Consider the following 27,380-nt stretch of genomic DNA (forward strand, 5'->3'; position numbering starts at 1 on the left):
CGCGTTAATTCTGCCCACAAGTTCTCTATCGGATTCATATCCGGGGACATGGCAGGCCACTCCATATGCTCTACACCACGGTCAGCAAGAAAGTGTTGGATCATGCAAGCACGATGGGGCCGCGCATTGTCATCTTGGAAGACAAACTTTCCTCGAAAGGCTGCACGAGCAAATGTAAGCAATGTTTCTTCCAGAATGGCCCTGTACTTGAACTGGTTCAGGTTTCCATTCAGAACAACCAGGTCAGTTTTGCCCCCTGCATGAAAAGCAGCCCAAACGGTCACCCCACCACCTCCAGCTTGGACTCTTGGCACTATACAATCTTTGTTGTAGGCTTCATGCACTTGTCTGCGCACTCGGACGCGGCCATCTTGACAATAGACCAGAAATCTAGACTCTTCACTGAAGATCACGTGATTCCAGTGTCCTGGCTGCCATTGACGGGGCTCTCTGGCCCACTGCAATCGGCGCTGGCGGTGTTGTCTGGTCAGGCGTGGCTTTCTCAGGGGACGCCTGGCACGATAGCCTGCTTGAACCAGTCGTTGGTTGACTAGCCTTCTGGATACAGGCACATTTGTCAGTTGCTGCCACTCAGCCCTAAGCCGATTAGCTGACTTGGTACGGCCATTGTGGACCAACCGGTGCAGCTGGCGATTATCCCTCCTTGTGGCTCTGCGGGGACGTCCTGGTCTCGGTATTGGTGTAGGGACACCCCTCTGAGCATTTAGTTTAAGGATCTTTGACACCTGACCTTGAGTGATGCCATACTGCCGAGCAACAGCACGCTCTTTCATGCCGTAATTTCGTAAAGCCACCACTCCATGACAAACAGCATTGTCGAGTTGACGGACCATCTCCAGAGGAAGTGGCAATAACTTTTGGAGACGTGCAGCAGTTGTTTTCCACTAATACAGAACGCAACAGCCCTTGTATACCCGACTGTGAAGCCAATCGTCAAATGCACCAGTCCGTACATTTTGCCACGCCACCTGTGATATAATCCTGTTGTTGACTTCTTGCTGCGACAGACAATCAGTGACATGGTTCTTTTAACAAATAAATCACCAAAGTGTAAAAGAAACTCACCCAGATTGATATACTGAGTTAAGAAAGTAAACCCAAGTCAAGAAAAAATATATATTCCATATTAAATGCCAAATCTGTATATATATATATATATATATATATATATATATATATATATATATATATATATATTACCAAATCCCTCCTTGTGGCTCTGTGGCTCTGAACATTTTGATGTTCTTGCATTTTGAAGAGATTCACCAAATCTCTGTCTGTCTGTTCCCAGGTACTGCAAAAACGGCTGAACCGATCGCAACAAAAATTTGGGTGGGTAATCCTGGGACCCCCTGGAGTAAAATGGCTATATTGTTTTTCCAATTCTTTTTTCAAAATTTCCAATTTTTCCAATTTTCCAGTTTTTTCAAACACGATGGAATAATATTTACCGATATGAACAGTGATGTGGCTTTTATTGAAATTCTACAAATACTGTTTAGATTTTGATGATTTGTGTCTGATATGATTTAACGGATGCTTTTATAAATCGTTTAAAATAAAGAAGCCTTCAATTTCTGATATTTTGCCTTTTCATTTGGGCCTCCCAATTGAAGCTCCGCCCGTAGGGCGGGTACCGTTGCTCGTTATATAAAGCCGAGTTTGTGTCTTTGGGTCATAAGCAAAGTCCATTCAACAGGCCATGCCTTCCCTCCTCTCCACCAGCGTCATAAGCACCGCCTTTTCGCCAAGGCATGCCTTTCTCTCCAATGGCCCACAAACCCATCTGCAAATCTCCACACAAAGCCGCGCCACGTTTTGGGACGTCAATCGCAGTTACTTTCTGTCTGCTGGACACAGTGACGTGTCGCTTATAACTGAATATTTGCTCACCAGAATTTGCGAGGAATCACAATGACTGTTACAAGCAAAATTATATCCCACGTTTGCTTCTGTGCGAGGTATGCAAAAAATATGTTACTGCACATGACGTCATCACGCAGCGACGTCATTTTTTTTTTTACATACACCGCATGGCCACGTCACATTTTGGGACATCAAATGCAATTACTTTCTGTCTGCTGGACACAATGACGTGTCGATTATAACTCAATATCTCACAAATACAAGCAGTTCCTTATCAACTGTTTCGTTGTATATAGTGATTCAATTGCCCATAAAAGAGCCGTCAAATAGGGGACCAGGGAAGTTTCAAAACAGGATTGGACATGTAAATGAAGGCAGATGGAAAATTAAAAAATAAAACAAGTCCACCGAGGTGTGCAAGATGGTATATAGGATGGAAGGTGTGGCACAGATATGAAGGGCGAAGAGGATTTTTTCTTGCATTTTGATGTTCTGGTGTTCCCTGTACAAGTAACAAAACAGATGAAGCAGAATTGCTCATTTCTTCCACAGCATGAAAAGACCCCCCCCACTGGCTCTCCCCCCACCATCACTTGACAAATTATCTCCATCACAAACGATCAAGCTGCTTTTATCGCCGATTCTCACGTTTGCTTCCTGGTCCTTCTGATTAATTTTCTACTCAGGCCTTCAGCGAAGCCGCAGTCGAATCTGTGCCAAAGTGGCATTCCGCAGGAAGGAGAATTAAATGTGGGTAATTAAGACTAACTGGCTCTGCCAAGGCCCAACTCCCAACCGCCATCCACTCCCACAACCCCAAACTATAAAATAGAAATAATTGGGTAAATAAATATTTATCAGTTCAGAAATCTAATTAGAGTGCAGAATATTCGTTCAAGAATTCCACGCAAGTTAGCAAATGGCAGATATTAAACCAATTAATTTAATTGGACATTGACGCTAAATGCAAGTCTTGTGATTGAAATGATGTGAATCTGAAAGTATCATGCCGCTCAGAAATCAAACCTATTATTCAAGGTTTCTGCAGCACGAAGTAAAAGTTATTAAATTACAGATATCATTGGTTGCATGATAAAACTGACTGCAATGCCCGTTTTTTGGTATAAAATAGGGAGAATTCATCAAAAAGTGCTGTATGTGTTATTACAGTTTGGAAATGTGCATACATTCTTCCCATTTTCAATCCTCCCTGAAATCAGGTCTCATGGATTTCAAACATTTTCGCTTTGTACATCTGAAGGGCCACGGGTGCACATCCAGCCCCTCCGATGTGCATGCGCGGCCCCTCGGAGGCGCATTCCTGGCATCTCGGAGAGGTACGCGCGCTGCCACTCCACGGGTACACACGGCCCCTGAAACATACACATATGGCCACTTGGACAGGCACATATGGCCACTCGGACAGGCACATATGGCCAATTGGACAATCATGTATGGCCTCTTGGACAGGCATGTATGGTCTCGGACAGGCACACATTGTCAATCGAACAGGCACGTATGGCCTCTCAGACAGGCACATATGGCCTCTTGGACAGGCACGTATGGTCAATCGAATAGGCATGTATGGCCACTCGGACAGGCACATATGGTCTCTCAGCCAGGACTCTCAGACAGGCACGTATGGCCACTCGGACAGGCAGGCATGGAGCTTTGGATGAGCACATACAGCCCCTCGGATGAGCATGTGTAACACATTTCTACACAATTGTCAAGAGAGAAAGATGAAATATTTTGTTTGTGACACTGCAGTGTTCAGCCAGAGATAGGGGAAGAATATATAAGTATCAGTTCAGAAATATAATCATAGTGCATTGTATTCACTACGAGCCTTAGATCAGACCACTGCAATCTCTACGGAATCACTTGCAGCTGCTACACTATGAGCTTTAGATCCTGTAAAAAAAAATTGTCCGCAACACTCAATATCTAAAAAATAATAACAATTAAGAGAATAGAGAGAAAGCTGTTGACTGGCGTGAGGGTAATTTGGAAGCAACGATTGATGGATATGGGGAGCCCCTGCCATTCTCCACAACAGATCATGGCAGTTGGTGTCAGCAGGAATGGCAACACAGCAAGGTGACTATTTGGCCTTGAAACATAGAGCACAATGGAACCCGGTTAACCGAGATGACCCCGGAGAGCACCAGGTCATTGTACAGGTCGATACAGGCATAGGCGCGAAAGGAATCATACAGGTCGATAACCAAGATCCCAAAATCATGAGGCTGTGAATGTGCAGTGTTTGCACCCAGAGGGCAACCTCAATGAATGTTGGGCCAAGGGGCAACCATGGCATGAGTGCAAAACTAGAAGGGTTCCCAGGGATTGGCAGGGGCTCTGAGGGATAGTGAAGGCGCCTACGGAAAGGTGCTGGCTACAAGTGAGCTTTAGGGATTCCAGACAAGTAAGGGTGAGGTCTCTGTGCTCATATCCTGGTTCCCTGTGTGGTTCAACTATGCGTGCTCACCCCAGACGTGGCCCTGCCGGGGCACCCCCAACCAGCTTGCCATTTCTCTCGTTTGTCGCTTAAGTGGTTGTCAGCTCCACGGGGAAAGAGGAACTGAGGAGGGAATGGTATAAGGGCCGGTGGAAGCTGCTTACAATTGCCATCTCAGCAGCCAGGGCTCAGAATGCAAGGGCGAATAATGCTGAACGAACGCGAACAAGTCCAGAGCTTCTGATTCCCAGTATTTTCGCTCCCCCATTGCCTCCACCACACGTATTTATGGGAAGGAGCTGCTTGGAAGGCATTTATTCGCTGCGCAGCCCAAGCCATGACCCAGCAGGGTGGATGATGGACGATAAAGCCTCAGATGAACGTTGAGTAGACCTTCGGGTAATTTACGGCCTATGCTAAAACTTAAACCGCAGGGTACTCTCCCTACATAACGCTAGACCAACACAAGCACTTTTCCTTCTGTGGCCTCCTCAGCTGCATACGACAGCTACCTTCTAGGCGACTCAAGTGGCCTGTGGATGAAGTCCATCTGCTCTGCTGTCATAAGTCTAATTAAAAGGGCACCAATTATGATAAGGGTATACACCAGTTTTGACATCATTATGGTTCTAAAAGGCAGAGTAAGGCCTGAAGATGAAGAGTTTTTGAAAAAATATTGTCGGTAAGCAATACACATAACTAACTACGTGTTTCTCGCTTAAAAGTATGTGGTGAAAACAAGATGGCAGCAAGTGAGGTATCAGAGGGTGGGACGGCGGACAAATACGAGATTTCTGCTCGAAATGCCAAACCTGTTGAGATTCATAGGTGAATGGCTCGACAGTTTGGTAACGATTGCCTGGCGAGGATAAATGCAATCAAAGTTTCAGGTCAAATTTGAAAAACACAGCAAGCTTAGCTACAAACGATAGACCAGGTCAAAACCTGCTTTTAGTGCCTTTCCCAATATGACGAATAGACTTTGGAATCTCTGAACCAAACCGAATGGCTGTCAGGAAATGTAAAAAGATTAAACTAAGGAGAGCTTTGGAAGTGTGGTATACCTTTCCAAGTCAATTACTCGAGGTTTATCGTTTTGAAAACAAGTACGAAATCTACAGGCGGAATTTATTGTTAACAAGGGGGTCACCGTGTACCCGTATCTAGGGTATTTTGGCGAAGAGGACCATTAGATGAGGAACATTACACTCTTGGTAAATTTGTGATTGTGTGTGTGTGTCTGATGAAATCTTCTTCTCATGAATACAACGTGTAGTCGCCGGGACCATCATTGCTTGGGAAGAGCGGGTGTGCCGCTGCCGCTACCCCATGGAGATCACTCTGGCGATCGCTCACTTACTGCAGAAAGACTTCAGAAGCCTAATGTGAAATGGAAAAACTATGTAGCAGGACTACGATGTAAGAAGACAAAGGCAAATTGGAAGGCTCAAGAAAAAAAAAGAACCTTTAACTGAAGGCTGTAACGTAAAAGGTACTTCTTACCTTGCTCTCGACACCAGCTCGACAGCTAAATTAATTGTTGTAACCATAGTAACAGAGAGGGTGGAAGAAAGAAGCAATGTTGCCAAGGTGATAATTTTAGATTGAAATGCACCATTAATTGCAGCAAATGCTACTTCAGTGAACTCCCCGAGAGTTTCTGCGTAGGCAGACGTGTCTTGACCACAAAAATGTCCATCTATTTATTAAGGGGCATGGTGGCGGGTGGAGTGGAATGGTAAATAGAGAGAGATCAAATGTGGAAAAGGAAAAGGGAGGATGATAGCAGAGAGAAAAGGTAGGGAGGGAAATGTTGGAAAAGTGACGAGTGTAATCAGTAAGATTATATATTGGGAATGGAGGGAGGAGGTATGTTTGGAGCATATGGGAGGTTGGGAGATCCACCACCAAAATTACCTCTGCCACCAAAGGTGGATGGATGTTATATTATTCACCCCTGTTTGTCTGTCTGTTTGGCTGTGAGCAGGATATATCAAAGAGCTATGAACGCATTCGGACGAAATTTGGTGGACAGGTTGGGTGGGTGTGCCCAGTCAGGGGGTTCATGAAAGACTTGGACAAGGTCGAATTGATTAGATTTGGGTGAAGGTCCAAATCCAGATGCTATAATTTTTTAAGTGATTCTTCACCATTGAGTGATAAGGCCAAAAATGATATATCGCATGATATCTCAAAAAATTGTGGACCGATTTAGCCAAAACCTGGTGGATGATTTGGTTAAGTGACAAGAACAAGCCGATTAAATTTTGGTTCAGGTCCAAATCCAGATCCGGCCTATCAGTGGGATACAAAACATAAACTGTTCAGCCTGGTGGAGGTATGCGCTCTACCAATTGCTCTTCCAGTTTCTTTCGGAACTATTTGATGTGTTGCAGTACAATGATCTGGGTTGAAGAAAACATCTCTGCAGTCCATTTGTTTGTTGATAAAATTGATGAAATGCAGACGAGACGGCCGGTCTTAGATAAATATCCGAAGGAGACTATGCCCCCAAGATGTAGCACCACCCACTGGTATTTCCATCAGGAACGGTACCTTTTATAGTTAAATCTATCTTCTTTTGTCTATCTGTTTATTTATACCGGTTGATCTTTCTGGTGCTCGTTCTGTGTAAGTGGGACAATTCAGGAGGCACTACGACAGTGTGTTTTCCAAAGGGCGTTTTTACTGTTGTCCCGCTGGCACGGACAACCACCCGATTGTTTTCGCAGCACTGACCCACCAGAGCATATCGAGAGCACAGATTGAAAGATACAAAGCTCAAACAGGACATAAATAACAGCGTCGGTAGTAATAAAGAGACAAACAGCACAGCCTTCCATCCACCCCTTCCTCCCACTCCTCCGCACACAGGGCATCAACCATATTGGCAACACCTGCAAACAGCGAAATGTAACCTGCGTGTCCAACACGGATCCGAGATGGGTGATGTATGGATTCCATATAGGAACGGTCTGAAATAAAAAGCGAACACAGCATGGACTACTTGGGCAGCCTCAAGCATTTAATCTCCACCCATATGGAAGACTTATGAAGACCAACATCTTCATGCAACTGCAATATGCGACTCCCTCTACCCAACCCACACACACTATTCATTTTCACTCCTTTACAAGCACCTTAGACCAACCTTGGATGCAGGAGAAACCTGAAAATTAACAAGCAAGAAAGGGAACTGGATGTCAATAGACGATGGAAACAGGTAGATCTATAAATAATTGAGACCGACAAAACTACATGAGAGGGCACCCAAAAAATAAATCACTTGAAAATGAACACACGCCAGAAGACTTGATGTGAAGGACAACAAGAGATCTACGAGAGATACAACTTAAAGATCTACAGGGAATGGGAACCCCAAATTTCTGGGAATTCAATGCAGGATATGGACCGAAAGAAGTTGATACCTGAAATCTACAGTAGACGCAAGCCTGAAAATCTACAAGAAAAGGAAACCGATTGATGTGCTTGTAGACCGCCTTCCACAGACAAAAACAAAACAGAACAGCCATCAATCTGGCCTTACAAAGGTTTCCATCACCTTTCGACCACAAACCAAGGAGCCTATTTCAAGCCACTGGATGGTGAGAGTCTCCCTCAAGTCGTGATGTGGAGGTGGTGAGTGGAATACTTGTCACACCTACCAAGAGTGGGGTGATGAGAGTGAGCAGCAATGGGAATCAACCCCACACCAGCCAGTGAAGAAAGAAAGAAGTCTTTATCCCCTTGCCTAGCCAAGTGTGCCACCAGTTACACAAGGCCCAAAAGTGATATATTACTCACTTGTAGCCATAAACAATTACGTTATGAGCAAGGAATATGACCCACACAGTCCATGCCACTGCTGACAAACACCACAAATGGTGTAGGACATGTCAACGTGTGCTCAGGTTTCAATCTTAGGTGATACAGGACAGGTATCCACGAGTCACATCGAAACAGTCAACACACCTCTACTCATTCATCCCATCATGATCAGAAGAACTTCAACACGGTGATTTCTGTCGGACTATATCTATCTGTATATACAGTCACGTGAAAAAGTAAGTACACCCCATGTAAAGTTTTGACATTTTCAACATATTTAAACATACAGCTATTTGATCTTCATTTCAACAATATTGATAGATAAAGGTGATATAATATAACAAAAATCATGAAACATTTACATTTTGGAGTCCATTGTATAATTTAAATAAACATAAATGCAAATTTCGCATGTGGAAAAAGTAAGTACACCCCTACATTTATCACTACTTCAAATACCTAAAATTAGAATCAGGTGCACCAGCTCAGGTGCAAATGATTAGAACATCGTTAGAGAGGATCTTGGAGGAACCTGTCTTATTTGAACCTCAGACATTTAGTTTGGTTTGCTCTTTGTTTTTGAAGTGTGCGGCGTCACCATGCCTAGATCAAAAGAGCTCTCTGAGGCCTTCAGAAAGAAGGTTATAGATGCCTACGAGTCTGGGAAGGGATTTAAGAAGATCTCCAAAAATTTTGAAATCAATCATTCGAATGTCCGGAAGATCATCTACAAGTGGAGAAGATTCCAAACAACTGCCAACTTGTTCAGGCCAGGCCGCCCCAGCAAGTTCAGCCCGAGAGCAGACCGCACGATGCTGAAAGAAGTCTCTAAGAACCCCAGAATGTCATCACGGGACCTACAGGTAGCTCTTGCCACTGTTGATGTCAAAGTGCACGAGTCTACCATTAGAAAGAGGCTGCCAAATTTGATCTACATGGGAGGTGTGCCAGGAGGAAACCGTTGCTGTCCAGAAAGAACATCAGGGCGAGACTAAAGATTGCCAATGAACACCTAGGCAAAGACCAGCACTTCTGGAACAATGTGCTCTGGACAAATGAGTCAAAGGTAGAGCTATTTGGCCACAGTACCAGAAGACATGTTTGGCGAAAACCAAAGACAGCATATGACCACAAGAACCTGATACCAACTGTAAAGCATGGTGGTGGAAATATTATGGTTTGGGGCAGCTTTGCTTTAGCAGGGCCAGGGCAGCTCACCATCATAGAATCCACTATGAATTCTTCATTGTACCAGAGGGTGCTTGAGGATAATGTGAGGCCATCTGTCGGAATGTTGAAGCTCAACCGAAGGTGGACCTTGCAACATGACAATGACCCTAAACATACCAGTAAATCCACCAAGGAATGACTGAAAAGAAAGAAATGGAGGGTTCTGGAATGGCCAAGTCAAAGCCCGGATCTAAATCCCATCGAGATGTTGTGGGGGGTTTGAAACGAGCTGTAAATGCAAGAAACCCCTCAAACATCGCACAGCTGAAATAATTCTGCACGGAGGAGTGGGTTTCTGCATGAAACTGCAAGAATTCTGCATGAATTTCTCCCAGTCGATGTCAGAGACCTGTAGACAGTTACAAGAAATGTCTACTTGAGGTTGTTTCTGCCAAAGGGGGCAATACCACCTATTAGAGCCAAGGGTGTACTTACTTTTTCCACATGCGAAATTTGCATTTATGTTTCTTTAAATTTTTCAATTGACTACAAAATGTAAATGTTTCATGATATTTGTTATATTATATCACCTTTATCTGTCAATATTGTTGAAATGAAGATCAAATAGCTGTATGTTGAAATATGTTGAAAAAGTCAAAACTTTATATGGGGTGTACTTACTTTTTCACGTGGCTGTATATACAGTATGTTTCATCATACATTACACATCAGCAGTACAAATGTTTGTGCTTCATATTATGTAACCCTGATTATGTTTATTTTCATAAGCAATAGAAGCAGCGATCTGTTGCCTATACACCCCCCCACATAAAGGGATGTGTCTGCAGAGAAGGTACTCTGCGAGCATACCAAACCCGGATATTCATAAATTGCATAGAACTATTTGAGCTCCACTGTGTGTTCCTAATAAAGGTCACCGAGGAAAATGGACTGCCATGCTTCAACGAGGATCTCTTCCTAGACAACCAGGCTAACCGAGGCCTCGCAAAGTGAAGCGCCATGCTGGGATAAGTTGGCAGACTGAGTGTGGAACACTCTCTTTGTAGAGTGTATTTTGCAGACAATTAGCCACAGTGTGAAGAACACGTTGATCGAAATGCAGACCATCGCTCAGGGGCTAAGCGCAAAGCAAAAATGAAAAGGTTAGCCGCTGTTGAAAACGTCCACCATGGTGTTCGTTTTCACATTTGTGGGTCGTCACGTGACTCTCGATGCTCAAACTCAGACCAGGGGCCCGAGATGCGAAGAATCGCAAAAAATAAATTAAACAGCAAAAGATCAATGCTACAAATAATTATTGGTGTCGCTAAGGAGGAAGATTATGATTTTATTTCTTCGCCAATTTAAAACTCAAATGTTTGCAGATATAAGAGGGTAAATCTACGATGGGGTAAATTAGTAAATGAACGCAGACAATTTTTGGATCGGATTGGGGTGTTTGTGTCTGCCACTCTGTGTGTATATACTCGTCGAGTGCATCGAAGGGCAACAACATTGAATACAGCACAAAACACCAGATCGCAGGTAGTTTCTGGTCCTTTGGACCTCGACAGCCACCGGTAGATACGTGAAAGGACGGCCAGCGCAAGCACAACGGACGGTGTGGGTAGAAACTTGGCAAGGGTAGCGGTGTACAATGGCCTACTTTTTAGAAAGGCCAGTCAGATTTTTAACGTCCATCAATACCAGATGCGAGCAAAAGAGAACACAGCTAAACTCACATCCCAGGGATGATGTACACATCTGACGAATGATGTACACCTGGAATGTATAGGTCTGGTCAGGAACTGGCCCAATGGTGAACTGTGCCTTCTGCAACATCTCCAAATGCCTGAGAATGGCAGATTTCGTACTTATGAACCAGCAAACATAACTGGCACCGCAAAATGAGTTTATCTTTGTTCGCGAGTATATAACAAAAGGCCGTAAAATAGTGAAATGTTTAATGAACTCCTCAGGAAGCCAAATTAATGAAACACAGAATGCAATTAACATCAGGCAATGTGAACATGCGCTAGGACATGGTGAGGCTCGTCGATGAACATGCTCCCTTCTGGCAAAGGCCCACGTACCGACAGACACCTTCAGCACAACCTTGCAGCGATCCCGATAGGTAGCATCGGAAATGTACGAGGCCACCCCGGAAACATCCAGGCAAGAGGCCATGGATGATAACTTATTAGCTTAGCGAGCCCAACAGAGCGAGAGGCCGAGCTACATGGAAACTCACAAAATCGAACGTTGGTTTGTCCAACATCCGCCTACAACAGGCAACTACCCTTAATAATAACAATATCCCCTTAATAATAGCAATATCCCCTTAATAATAACAATATCCCCTTAATAATAACAACATCCCCTTAATAATAACAATATCCCCTTAATAATAACAATATCCCCTTAATAATAACAATATCCCCTTAATAATAACAACTCCCCTTAATAATAACAATATCCCCTTAATAATAACAACTCCCCTTAATAATAACAACTCCCCTTAATAATAACAATATTCCCTTAATAATAACAATATCCCCTTAATAATAACAATATCCCCTTAATAATAACAATATCCCCTTAATAATAACAATATCCCCTTAATAATAACAATATCCCCTTAATAATAACAACTCCCCATAATAATAACAACTCCCCATAATAATAACAATATCCCCTTAACAACAACAACTCCCCTTAATAATAACAATATCCCCTTAATAATAACAACTCCCCTTAATAATAACAATATCCCCTTAATAATAACAATATCCCCTTAATAATAACAACTCCACTTAATAATAAAAATATCCCCTTAATAATAACAATATCCCCTTAATAATAACAATATCCCCTTAATAATAACAATATCCCCTTAATAATAACAACTCCCCTTAATAATAACAATATCCTCTTAATAATAACAACTCCCCTTAATAATAACAACTCCCCTTAATAATAACAATATGCCCTTAATAATAACAATATCCCCTTAATAACAACAACTCCCCTTAATAATAACAATATCCCCTTAATAATAACAACTCCCCTTAATAATAACAATATCCCCTTAATAATAGCAACTCCCCTTAATAATAACAATATCCCCTTATTAATAACAACTCCCCTTAATAATAACAATATCCCCTTAATAATAACAATATCCCCTTAATAATAACAACTCCCCTTAATAATAACAATATCCCCTTAATTATAACAACTCCCCTTAAAAATAACAACTCCCCATAATAATAACAACTCCCCATAATAATAACAATATCCCCTTATTAATAACAACTCCCCTTAATAATAACAATATCCCCTTATTAAAAACAACTCCCCTTAATAATAACAATATCCCCTTAATAATAACAATATCCCCTTCATAATAACAACTCCCCTTAATAATAACAACTCCCCTTAATAATAACAATATCCCCTTAATAATAACAACTCCCCTTAATAAAAACAATATCCCCTTAATAATAACAACTCCCCTTAATAATAACAATATCCCCTTAATAATAACAACTTCCCTTAATAATAACAACTCCCCTTAATAATAACAATATCACCTTAATAATAACAATATCCCCTTAATAACAACAACTCCCTTTAAAAATAACAACTCCCCTTCATAATAACAATATCCCCTTCATAATAACAACTCCCCTTAATAATAACAATATCCCCTTAATAATAACAATATCCCATTAATAATAACAATATCCCATTAATAATAACAATATCCCCTTAATAATAACAATATCCCATTAATAATAACAACTCCCCTTAATAATATCAAGATCCCCTTAATAATAACAATATCCCCTTAATAATAACAACTCCCCTTAATAATAACAATATCCCCTTAATAATAACAATATGCCCTTAATAATAACAATATCCCCTTAATAATAACAATATCCCCTTAATAATAACAATATCCCATTAATAATAACAACTCCCCTTAATAATATCAAGATCCCCTTAAAAATAACAATATCCCCTTAAAAATAAGAACTCCCCTTGATAATAACAACTCCCCTTAATAATAACAACTCCCCTTAATAATAACAATATGCCCTTAATAATAACAATATCCCCTTAATAACAACAACTCCCCTTAATAATAACAATATCCCCTTAATAATAACAACTCCCCTTAATAATAACAATATCCCCTGAATAATAACAATATTCCCCTAATAATAACAATATCCCCTTAATAATAACAACTCCCCTTAATAATAACAATATCCCCTTAATAATAACAATATCCCCTTAATAATAACAATATCCCCTTAATAATAACAACTCCCCTTAATAATAACAATATCCCCTTTATAATAACAACTCCCCTTAATAATAACAACTCCCCTTAATAATAACAATATCCCCTTAATAATAACAACTTCCCTTAATAATAACAACTCCCCTTAATAATAACAATATCACCTTAATAATAACAATATCCCCTTAATAACAACAACTCCCCTTAAAAATAACAACTCCCCTTCATAATACCAATATCCCCTTCATAATAACAACTCCCCTTAATAATAACAACTCCCCTTAATAATAACAACTCCCCTTAATAATAACAATATGCCCTTAATAATAACAATATCCCCTTAATAACAACAACTCCCCTTAATAATAACAATATCCCCTTAATAATAACAACTCCCCATAATAATAACAATATCCCCTTAAAAATAACAATATCCCCTTAATAATAACAACTCCCCTTAATAATAACAATATCCCCTTAATAATAACAATATCCCCTTAATAATAACAATATCCCCTTAATAATAACAATATCCCCTTAATAATAACAACTCCCCTTAATAATAACAATATGCCCTTAATAATAACAATATCCCCTGAATAATAACAATATTCCCCTAATAATAACAATATCCCCTTAATAATAACAACTCCCCTTAATAATAACAATATCCCCTTAATAATAACAACATACCCTTAATAATAACAATATCCCCTTAATAATAACAACTCCCCTTCATAATAACAATATCCCCTTAATAATAACAATATCCCCTTAATAACAACAACTCCCCTTAATAATAACAATATCCCCTTAATAATAACAACTCCCCTTAATAATAACAATATCCCCTTAATAACTAGGGCATTGCCCGTACTATATCTATATCTAAAATGATATCCCCCCCCTCTATTTACATGAAATGGTTTGGTCCAAAGCGAACGGCTTGCGAGTACGGTGACAATCCCCCCCCTCTATTTACATGCAATGGTTTGGTCCAAAGCGAACGGCTTCCGGAGTTTGGTAAAGAAATCGCCATCGCGTGCACAAACGCGCAGGAAAGCGAATGAATCGCAAATTCGGTTTTATTAGTTTTAAAACATAGTTTAACGCCAACATAGTTTGCAAACGTGAAATAAATGAATACGCTCTCAAATGTGCCATCCGAGGCAGAGTGTGTCCTCCACGTTCGGCACACGCGATCGTTCGCTGCTCTCTGATTGGTTGAATCGTTTTTTGGACATAGCTCGGTAAGTAATTGTCCGATTAATATGAAACCTTGAAAAGGCACATCCTCGGGTCCCCAGCAATATACCTGGCAAGTTTCAAGTATATCGGACCGGTAGTTGTCGAGAAACAGCGGTCACAGACAAACAAACAAACGTACAGACGTACAGAGATTACTGGAATTATAGATAGATAACAACTCCCCTTAATAATAACAATATCCCCTTAATAATAACAATATCCCCTGAATAATAACAATATTCCCCTAATAATAACAATATCCCCTTAATAATAACAACTCCCCTTAATAATAACAATATCCCCTTAATAATAACAACTCCCCTTAATAATAACAATATCCCCTTAATAATAACAATATCCCCTTAATAATAACAATATCCCCTTAATAATAACAATATCCCCTTAATAATAACAACTCCCCTTATTAATAACAATATCCCATTAATAATAACAACTCCCCTTAATAATAACAATATCCCCTTAATAATAACAATATCCCCTTAATAATAACAATATCCCCTTAATAATAACAATATCCCCTTAATAATAACAATATCCCATTAATAATAACAACTCCCCTTAATAATATCAAGATCCCCTTAAAAATAACAATATCCCCTTAATAATAACAACTCCCCTTAATAATAACAATATCCCCTTAATAATAACAATATCCCCTTAATAATAACAATATCCCATTAATAATAACAATATCCCATTAATAATAACAATATCCCCTTAATAATAACAATATCCCATTAATAATAACAACTCCCCTTAATAATATCAAGATCCCCTTAAAAATAACAATATCCCCTTAATAATAACAACTCCCCTTAATAATAACAATATCCCATTAATAATAACAATATCCCATTAATAATAACAATATCCCATTAATAATAACAATATCCCCTTAATAATAACAATATCCCATTAATAATAACAACTCCCCTTAATAATATCAAGATCCCCTTAATAATAACAATATCCCCTTAATAATAACAACTCCCCTTAATAATAACAATACCCCCTTAATAATAACAATATCCCCTTAATAATAACAATATGCCCTTAATAATAACAATATCCCCTTAATAATAACAATATCCCCTTAATAATAACAATATCCCATTAATAATAACAATATCCAATGAATAATAACAACTCCCCTTAATAATATCAAGATCCCCTTAAAAATAACAATATCCCCTTAAAAATAAGAACTCCCCTTAATAATAACAACTCCCCTTAATAATAGCAATATCCCGTTCATAATAACAATATCCCCTTAATAATAACAATATCCCCTAAATAATAACAATATTCCCTTAATAATAACAACTCCCATTAATAATAACTCCCCTTAATAATAACAACTCCCCTTAAAAATAACAATATCCCCTTAATAATAACAACTCCCCTTAATAATAACAACTCCCCTGAATAATAACAATATCCCCTTAATAATAACAATATCCCCTTAATAATAGCAATATCCCCTTAATAATAACAATATCCTCTTAATAATAACAATATTCCCTTAATAACAACAACTCCCATTAATAATAACAACTACCCTTAATAATAACATCTCCCCTTAATAATATCAAGATCCCCTTAATAATAACAATATCCCCTTAATAATAACAACTCCCCTTAATAATAACAACTCCCATTAATAATAACAACTCCCATTAATAATAACAATTCCCCTTAATAATAACAATATCCCCTTAATAATAACAACTCCCCTTAATAATAACAACTCCCCTGAATAATAACAATATCCCCTTAATAATAACAATATCCCCTTAATAATAACAATATCCCCTTAATAATAACAATATCCTCTTAATAATAACAATATTCCCTTAATAACAACAACTCCCATTAATAATAACAACTACCCTTAATAATAACATCTCCCCTTAATAATATCAAGATCCCCTTAATAATAACAATATTCCCTTAATAATAACAACTCCCCTTAATAATAACAACTCCCATTAATAATAACAACTCCCATTAATAATAACAATTCCCCTTAATAATAACAATATCCCCTTAATAATAACAACTCCCCTTAATAATAACAACTCCCCTGAATAATAACAATATCCCCTTAATAATAACAATATCCCCTTAATAATAACAATATCCCCTTAATAATAACAATATTCCCTTAATAATAACAACTCCCATTAATAATAACAACTACCCTTAATAATAACAACTCCCCTTAATAATATCAAGATCCCCTTAATAATAACAATATCCCCTTAATAATAACAACTCCCCTTAATAATAACAATATCCCCTTAGTAATAACAATATCCCCTTAATAATAACAATATCCCCTTAATAATAACAATATCTCCTTAATAATAACAATATCCCCTTAATAATAACAACTCCCCTTCATAATAACAATATCCCCTTAATAATAACAATATCCCATTAATAATAACATAATAACAACAACAATATCCCTTGCCATCCATCCTTGCCATGATGGATGGCAAGGCCTCTCCGGCCTTGCTCCCCCAGCTCTCTCTGTGCTCTGTCCCCCAAATATTCCTACAGGTCGCACAATATCTGCCAGCCACCCTCTGATGGTTAAACTGCCGAAATCTCGGCTCTCTGCTCACCTTCACTCTTTCATTCCTCTTTTCTCCCGCCTCTTGAACAAACTCCCACACTCACTTCAATCACACTCCTCCCTCCAGGTCTTCAAAACAGCTGTTCACCACCATCTCTTATCTTCCCCCATCCAAAACCTTGATCTTTTCTACCCCCACTAATTCACCCCAGATCCACCTTGTTTGAAATTCCAACTTCTTTCCTGGAAGTCTTGGCAGTGTCCATATGTTTTATACCTCTCCCACCCCCCCCCCCTTCTCATGTCTTCCCCCCAAAGCCCCCTCCCTCCCACAGTTCTCTCGATGTCTCCATGTCTCTCGGTCCCTGCTCTCAAATGTTGTGTTTGTGTCCTTCCCCCTCTCTCCCCATCTTGTCTACCGCTCCCGATGTTATTTGTTTTGTGTGTCTGTTTGTCTTTGTGTGATTAATGTTCGCTCTTTCACGAGCCTCGATCTTGTATACAAAAAAAAAAAAAAAAAAAAAAAAAAAACTCCCCTTAATAATATCAAGATCCCCTTAATAATAACAATATCCCCTTAAAAATAACAACTCCCCTTAATAATAACAACTCCCCTTAATAATAACAATATCCCCTTAATAATAACAACTCCCCTTAATAATAACAATATCCCCTTAATAATAACAATATCCCCTTAATAATAACAACTCCCCTTAATAATAACAATATCCCCTTAATAATAACAATATCCCATTAATAATAACAACTCCCCTTAATAATATCAAGATCCCCTTAATAATAACAATATCCCCTTAATAATAACAATATTCCCTTAATAATAACAACTCCCATTAATAATAACAACTCCCCTTAATAATAACAACTCCCCTTAATAATAACAATATCCCCTTAATAATAACAACTCCCATTAATAATAACAACTCTCCTTAATAATAACAATATCCCCTTAATAATAACAACTCCCCTTAATAATAACAACTCCCCTGAATAATAACAATATCCCCTTAATAATAACAACTCCCATTAATAATAACAATATCCCCTTAATAATAATAACAACTCCCCTTAATAATAACAATATCCACTTAATAATAACAACTCCCCTTAATAATAACAATATGCCCCTAATAATAACAATATCCCCTTAATAACAACAACTCCCCTTAATAATAACAATATCCCCTTAATAATAACAATATCCCCTTAATAATAACAACTCCCCTTAATAATAACAATATCCCCTTAATAATAACAATATCCCCATAATAATAACAACTCCCCTTAATTAAAACAATATCCCCTTAATAATAACAACTCCCCTTAATAATAACAACTCCCCTGAATAATAACAATATCCCCTTAATAATAACAACTCCCATTAATAATAACAATATCCCCTTAATAATAATAACAACTCCCCTTAATAATAACAATATCCACTTAATAATAACAACTCCCCTTAATAATAACAATATGCCCCTAATAATAACAATATCCCCTTAATAACAACAACTCCCCTTAATAATAACAACTCCCCTGAATAATAACAATATCCCCTTAATAATAACAACTCCCATTAATAATAACAATATCCCCTTAATAATAATAACAACTCCCCTTAATAATAACAATATCCCCTTAATAATAACAATATCCCCTTAATAATAACAAGTCCCCTTAATAATAACAATATCCCCTTAATAATAACGACTCCCCTTAATAATAACAATATCCCCTTAATAATAACAATATCCCCTTAATAATAACAACTCCCCTTAATAATAACAATATCCCCTTAATAATAACAATATCCCCTTAATAATAACAACTCCCCTTAATAAAAACAATATCCCCTTAATAATAACAATATCCCCTTAATAATAACAATATCCCCTTAATAATAACAACTCCCCTGAATAATAACAACTCCCCTGAATAATAACAATATCCCCTTAATAATAACGACTCCCCTTAATAATAACGACTCCCCTTAATAATAACAATATCCCCTTAATAATAACAATATCCCCTTAATAATAACAACTCCCCTTAATAATAACAATATCCCCTTAATAATAACAATATCCCCATAATAATAACAACTTCCCTTAATAATAACAATATCCCCTTCATAATAACAACTCCCCTTAATAAAAACAATATCCCCTTAATAATAACAATATCTCCTTAATAATAACAATATCCCCTTAATAATAACAACTCCCCTGAATAATAACAACTCCCCTGAATAATAACAATATCCCATTCATAATAACAACTCCCCTTAATAATAACAATATCCCCTTAATAATAACAACTCCCCTTAATAATAACAATATCCCCTTAATAATAACAACTCCCCTTAATAATAACAACTCCACTTAATAATAACAATATCCCCTTAATAATAACAACTTCCCTTCATAATAACAATATCCCATTCATAATAACAACTCCCCTTAATAATAACAATATCCCCTTAATAATAACAACTCCCCTTAATAATAACAATATCCCCTTAATAATAACAACTCCCCTTAATAGTCCAGTCAATCTATACCATTTTGATCAGAGTTTGAGGGGATTTGGCAAGAAAAATTTGATATCAAAATTTGGGGATAGAGGCTGGAAATATGGATATATCTTGATGAATTCACAGCGGATGCTCAATATTAAGGTATCGGTAGACTTGTATACAAAATACCTTTCAAACAATACCAAATGCGATAGTGGAAAGCTAAAATTCATATTTTAAAGAATGATAATGTCTTGTGACTGCTGCTAAAAATTACAAAATTTAAGGTTAAAGCTTGTATTTTCATATATAGAGTGCTTGTCATTACGAAATAAGGACAACAAATAAGTTGTGGACATGCTTCCATGTGTTCAGAAAAAGCGGTTGTCAACTAGGCTGAAACAGCATGATAAATCTATGTATTATATATCCAGTGTATCCTCATTGTCACTTTCTGGATCAGGCAGAGTCACATTGGAGCAAAGGAGACCTTTGCATTCCGCACATGCAGGACATTTGAGACCATATTTTCTTCAGCTGCATCGCCGTGTACCACAGCCTGTATTGCAATTAAAGATGGCTTCCAGGAGGTACTCGGGTGCTGACTTCAAGTCGACATGCGCAGGGAATATCCTCCCATCGCTGAGATTCCATCCCCAATCCTTGGCACACGTAGACCCCACTCCATTGCTGGGCCTGATGATAAACGCGTTCGCTATGGTATTGAGCCGATGATGATGTGGATGGCAAAATGTGAGCTTGCATTGTGGTCGAAGGGTCTCCAACCTCTCACCAGGTCGACCATCGAGCAAACTGAAGACTGCAGCCTGGAAAAATATACTCGAATTGAGCTTCTTCAGAGGTACTGGTTTTCCAATGCTAAACTCTCTGGATGTGATGTCGCATCCCAGTATGGCATGAGCAACGAGAAGGTTATCACAGACATAACTTCCCAATTGCTCCTTGAACCAGTTTAACATTCCAGCATCTTGCTATCTTAAGATTTTAACTTTGGTTCGGCTCTGAAGAAGATGTCGGTGATGCACAACATGTCGGTGATGCCTGATTGCAGAGGCGCACAAGTAGGTCAGTGTTGTCCCCAACAATAAGTGTTATTTCTGTCTGCTGACACAATAGTGGTTTGTACCATCAGGACATCTGCATCAGCCTCCAAATGCAATACTTTATTACCATGCTATTCAAAATGGTCGCCCAGCAGGCTAGTAAATCACTGCTTATTGATCTTGTTGGCGATAAATGCACGATGACACCAATGCCCGATCTGACTCGTTTACCACATGTGACATATTTGGTGGATGGCCCACGTTCGTAATCATCATAGACTATGATGGCAGGGTGTTATTTGGCAGCAATATACTGGACGTAATGGCTACAGATTGCATCATAGGTCACTCCACCAGTCCACCATTCCATAGAAGTATGTGCTGGCATTCGCCATCTGGATCATACTGCGCGTAATTTGGTGGGCTAAACAAGCCAGGAGGACCAGTAGGTAGTTGGTTCCACATGGCATCTGCTAATGTTTGTTTGCTAGATGCAAGCAGTACAAAACTGCTGGCGGGTAACTGCAAAGTTAATGTGTGAAACTTCATGCAGATCCCCATAGTGCGTTCCTGCAGTAACCAGGAGGTGGAACAGCAGTAGCGGATCGATGAACACAGTCTCAGTACATGGATGGCTTTGCCTCTAGGGTCACAGTTTGATCTCTCTTTTTGAATACATAATCCAACACTTTGTGGCCTACCATTCCATCTAAGATCTTCTGCCCAACACTGATGACATTGTCAACATTGACTCAGTCACTCCCAGTCACTCCAGTGTCAATGCTGTGTAAACTCGAATCATTATCGAATGGGCTTTTCGACGTCACGAATGTCATGAGAGTGCGAGTGTCCCTCTCTTGGCATGCTGTAGTTAGGTCATTATGTTGGCCACTGGTTCATAGCGCACGAACGTGTACTCTTGCAAGGCATTGTTCACCTCAGCACAATGGGGGCTCAACAGCAACCAAGTGAGTCATTGTGATTCCTCCATAGGGCCTGTTCTATCACCAGATCTATTGACAACCCAGCCCAACAACGGTCTGAACGTTGCACTACATGGAGGCAATTCTCAAAGTGCCGTTGAACTTCAGGATGTTGTGTCGGTAACAGAGCGAGTTTCTGGAGATACACATGGATCGATTTTGTGTATAAAGTGTGACCAGCAGCTGCCACATAAGGTAGCATATCACACAACACCTGCAGGTGCAAATTCCAGTCACCGATCAATGTCCTACCACAGTAGAGGGGGAGAGAGGGGTGGTAGCGAGGTGAGATCGGTCGCTGGCAAGCCAACAGAGGTGTTTGATTCACCGCTCAAATCCCCTGTGTACATTTGCTGGAAGCTGGGTAGAGATGGTCTTACAGTTTCGAGTGATGGTTGTTTCTTCTGCTTTATCATGGGGAGGGCATCCTCTCTCAATTGTGGTGGATTACCACAAGATCTAGTCATCTCTGTTGTTTCAAAACAGTGCTCTGTAAAATGTTCCAAGTACAAAAAGTAATATTTTTTTTGTAGGCCTGGTCCATACTCATGTATTTCGGACAAACCACGTCCAATTTCTTGGAACCCTCGGATCATTTGGCCATTGGTGTAGCACAAAACAATCCCAATTTGTATTACTACAACCACCAAGGACGCATCGACGAGGCATATTTGTAGAAATTTAGAAACTTAATCGATGTTTGAGTTAAATCATACCATCGACAATAAAATTACTAGGCAATAGGGAAATGGCGGTTGACTTCATGGTGTGACGTCATGGCTAATCATGAAGAAGAAGAAGATTTCAAATTTTAATCGCAAAATTACCGACTTTATAAATCGCAAGTCGGAAAAAGACACATCATGCCTATTTGTAGAGTATCAAGAGATAGATAAATGTTGAGGTGGTCTGAGTGTGTGGGTTCCGCTTTCAGATCTTAGTGTTTTGAGTTTGAGCCCCTGACGTGCTCTTTTGTTCTAACGATAAGTTGACCCCATGCACCCGAAAATTGTTGGCCTGTTTGGAGTTCTTCTCTGAACACCTGGCTCATGATAGGGGTAGACCATGTTCATCTCACATACAATGCTGATTTGTCCATTCCCTTCCAATACGTTTATAATTCATGCAAAAGTAAACGAATATTTCAAAATATATTTGTCCTGAAGCTGGAACCATCCAGTATGTACAAGCTCTTCTCTGATTAAGATGACATCATGTAATGCTATATATATATAACAGGTTGTTAAATGTACATTCATCACAACCTCCAGATAATTAATCAATGGAGCACAATGGCAGCTGCGAACTAAACGACCGTGACATCAGAAGTTTGAAACTGAGGTTCTGAGGTGAAAGCCGTGATGGGGAAGGCCCAATTTTTGTTTCGTGATCATGGTATTGCACCACTCACATCACACCCTTGGCTGAGACCCCAAAGCAAATCATTATCTCTCAGCAGGACCAGCTCGTGCACAAGGATAATCAAGGTTAGCTTCAGGCAGGCACCCACTTGTAAGCAGCACAGACAGTTTAGTCAGTAACATGCACAATCTTATAGAAAGGGCAGGGAACATCTTTATACACTTTTATACACAATTAAAATCGAGATCTTCTCAACTAAACTACATGAATTTGCATTGTAAAAAATTCTACAAATAATATTCCACATTGTCTATATGGGATATTTTGTGTAGATCGGTGACAAAAATCTCAATTTAATTCATTTTAAATTCAGGCTGCAACACAACAAAATGTGAAAAAGTCAAGGGGTGTGAATACTTTCTGAAGGCACTGTGTACGCATTTTTGCACCTCCCTTCCCCGCTAATAGAAAATGAGTGGTGAGTGGCCTGTCTCGTCTAAGTTTTGATGTTCATAACATCTCCATAACATGATGCTGCCACCCCTATGCTTCACAGTAGGGATGGTGTTCTTTGGGTGATGTGCTGTGTTGGGTTTGTGCCAACCGTAACGTTTTGCATTTAGGCCAAAAAGTTCCATCTAGGTTTCGTCAGACGACAAAACTTTTAGCCACGTGGCTTCAGAATCTCCAGAGAGTTTTATACCCATCCCCTGATCTTTGCGTTTCCACAACTTTATCCCTGAGATCTTTTGAAAGCTCCTTGGTGCTCATGGTTGCGTCTTTCTTGTGAAATGCACTACCCAGCAGAGGGAACCTACGGGAACAGCTGATTTTATTTCTGAAATAATAAGAATCACTACAATTTAATTACAGGTGGAGGCCAATTAACTTGGTGTGTGATTTTGAAGGTGTTTGGTTACACCTGAAGTAATTTACAATTGTTATTATAAGGCGGGTGGAAACTTATCCAACCAAGATAATCTAGTTTTGCATGTTTAAATAATTTTCTGAAATTTGTAGAATTTGTTTTTCACTTGGAAGTTACGGGTTACGATGTGTAAATAAAGGTGGAAAAAGTCGGATTTAATGCAATTCAATTCCAGGTTATAAAGCAACAAAAGGTGAAAATTTTGAAAGGGGGTGTAGACTTTCCATACGCGCTGTACAAACATATACAATATATATATATATATATATATATATATATATATACATATATGTGTGTGTGTGTGTGTGTGTGTGTGTGTGTGTGTTCAACGACATTCCGCCCAGTATTTCCCTAAATATTACTGTGAGATGCACCAAAATCTAATTTCGAAACTATAGTCGATGTGAATCAAGGATGTCGTCGAATAAACGGTGTTTTTATGTGTTGTTAACGTGTCTTGTTGGTTTGTATCATGCGATCATGCAGTCCCTGTCGTCATATTTATTGCGTGAAATGTAACAATATTTCGTCATTTTTTACCGACTGAGTTGTTCGCACGTCGATTTTTCTGCCATGGTAACGAACATTCTCAATCTTGCTTTAACCAGTATGGTTATTCATCAGAATATTTGACACTGTTTGCGTTTGTACATGACGTCATGTCTTCTGGTCCTCCTTGACATCAGTCTTGTGAAAAAGATACGACATATTGATGAAGAATTACTCTTTGCTGCTGGCAGGTATGATTGTTAGTATAAGCACGTAACTGTTTTGTTTTTGTTGTGTTTTTGATATAAATGCTTATTGTGACAAAATATGTTTTACCATGGAAACCATGTGACAACAACATTGGAATGTCACATGATGAAGCTGATTTTATGGGCCTGTCGCTTTGCCATCGCAGACATGTCGATGGCCTCTCTGTCTTCTAGCGCCTCCATTCTGGTCTTGCACCCTCTGCCCTCTCCCCAACCCCCTCCCTCCAGGTATCTGCAGGAAGCACGTGATCCACCAGCAACCCCCTTCCTAATGAAAATGCTTAATCTACAACTACTACCTTCACTCTTTCATTCATCTTTTTCCCACCTATGGAACCACCTTCAATGTCTTTCTTCCCTCCAGGTGTTCAAGACAGCGGTTCATCACCATCCCAGATCATGCCCAATCCAAAACCATGATCTTTTCTACCCCCATTAATCATCTCCAAACCCACCTCCTTCCAAATTTCCAGTTTTTCATCACTGAGAGTTTGTTTGTGTATCCACCTCATCCACCCTGTGCGTCGCCCCCTTAGCCCTTATCACTTATTTGTCCAGCTCTCCCCTCTAGTTTGTCCCTCAACCCTGCTGTTGATGTTTCTGCCCCCAACTCTTTTCTTTGTTCCTTTTGTTCTGTTGTATCCTAATACATTCCATCATCTAGATTCTCCATGAGCCTCGACTTTGTGCACAAAAAACGTACATTTTGATGATCGGCATGATCATGTGGATTATCACTCACAAATTGTGGGCACCAACTGATACCTTGCTGGCAACAACAAGATTTCAGAAGAGAGAGAGAGAGAGAGATTGTGTGTGTGTGTGTGTGTGTGTGTGTGTGTGTGTGTGTGTGTGTGTGTGTGTGTGTATGTGTGTGGCTGAATGTATGTATGTGCATTTCTGTGTGTGTGTGTGTGTGTGTGTGTGTGTGTGTGTGTATGTGTGTGTCTGAATGTATGTATGTGCATTTGTGTGTGTGTGTGTGTGTGTGTGTGTATTTGTGCGCATATGTGTGCGTGTGTATGTGTGTGTGTGTGTGTGTATGTGTGTGTGTGAATGTATGTATGTGCATTTGTGTGTGTGTGTGTGTGTGTGTGTGTGTGAATGTATGTATGTGCATTTGTGTGTGTGTGTGTGTGTGTGTGTGTATGTCTGGGTGTATGGCTGTGTTTGTGTGTGTGGGTGTGTTTGTGTGTGCATGTATGTGTTTGCGTATGTGCATATATGTGTGTGCGTGTGTGCATGTATGTGTGTGCGTGTGTGCATATATGTGTGTGCTGTGTGCATGTATGTGTGTGCGTGTGTGTATGTGTTTGTGTGTGTGTTTGTGTGTGTGCGTGTGTGCATATATGTATGGGCGTGTGTGCATATATGTGTGTGCGTGTGTGCATATATGTGTGTGCGTGTGTGCATGTATGTGTGTGCGTGTGTGCATGTATGTGTGTGCGTGTGTGCATATATGTGTGTGCATGTGTGCATGTATGTGTGTGCGTGTGTGTATGTGTTTGTGTGTGCGTGTGTGCATATGTGTGTGTGTGCGTGTGTGCATATATGTGTGGGCGTGTGTGCATATATGTGTGTGCATATATGTGTGTGCGTGTGTGCATGTATGTGTGTGCGTGTGTGCATGTATGTGTGTGCGTGTGTGTATGTGTTTGTGTGTGTCTGCAAGCAGAACAAGAGAAGCTTTAAATACTTTTGGCGCACACGGTGTGGAGAGTGCATTACCACACACTCAGTGCGAAGGTCACTATCTTTCTGGTTTCCTGAAGTCTATCAGCTGTTGTTCATACTGATGAATCCGGCAAGAAGTGTTTCCGGAGGACCAGGAGGTAGTTTAGAGAGCGGTTTATTTATGAAAATGATTTGGATTCTGATCAATGACAAAGATTAATCTGGAATTCATGATTGCACGTTTACTCCTCGCCCCGGCTTTATGTTCATTTGTAAAGACTGAAATTATATTAAGCAATAAAGAAGCGTTTCAGTGAAGGGCTGCGCTCCTCATGTAAATAAATAGATAACCGGGGATCAGAATAAAAATGTAAACGATGTTTATAAACGCACGTTTTGGCTGCTTGTTTGACGGTTCCATGACGCGTGCCAGTGTGAGTCCCGGTGTGCGAGTCCAAGTGATACACAAGTCCCAGTGCTGCGCAAGTCCAGGTGTGCGAGTACAAGTGATACACAAGTCCCAGTGCTGCGCGAGTCCAGCTGTGCGAGTAAAGGTGTGCGAGTAAA

At 39.5% G+C, this 27,380-nt stretch overlaps 1 protein-coding gene across 1 annotated transcript in view; it reads right to left on the reverse strand.

The window, feature by feature from the left end:
* LOC137423499 (glutamate receptor ionotropic, kainate 2) overlaps nucleotides 1-27,380 on the reverse strand; it is a 469,702-nt gene that overhangs the window by 441,277 nt on the left and 1,045 nt on the right. The window lies entirely within an intron of this gene.

Source organism: Myxine glutinosa, chromosome 3, assembly GCF_964187855.1.
Source record: "Myxine glutinosa chromosome 3, kmMyxGlut1.1, whole genome shotgun sequence".
NCBI lineage: Eukaryota > Metazoa > Chordata > Myxini > Myxiniformes > Myxinidae > Myxine > Myxine glutinosa.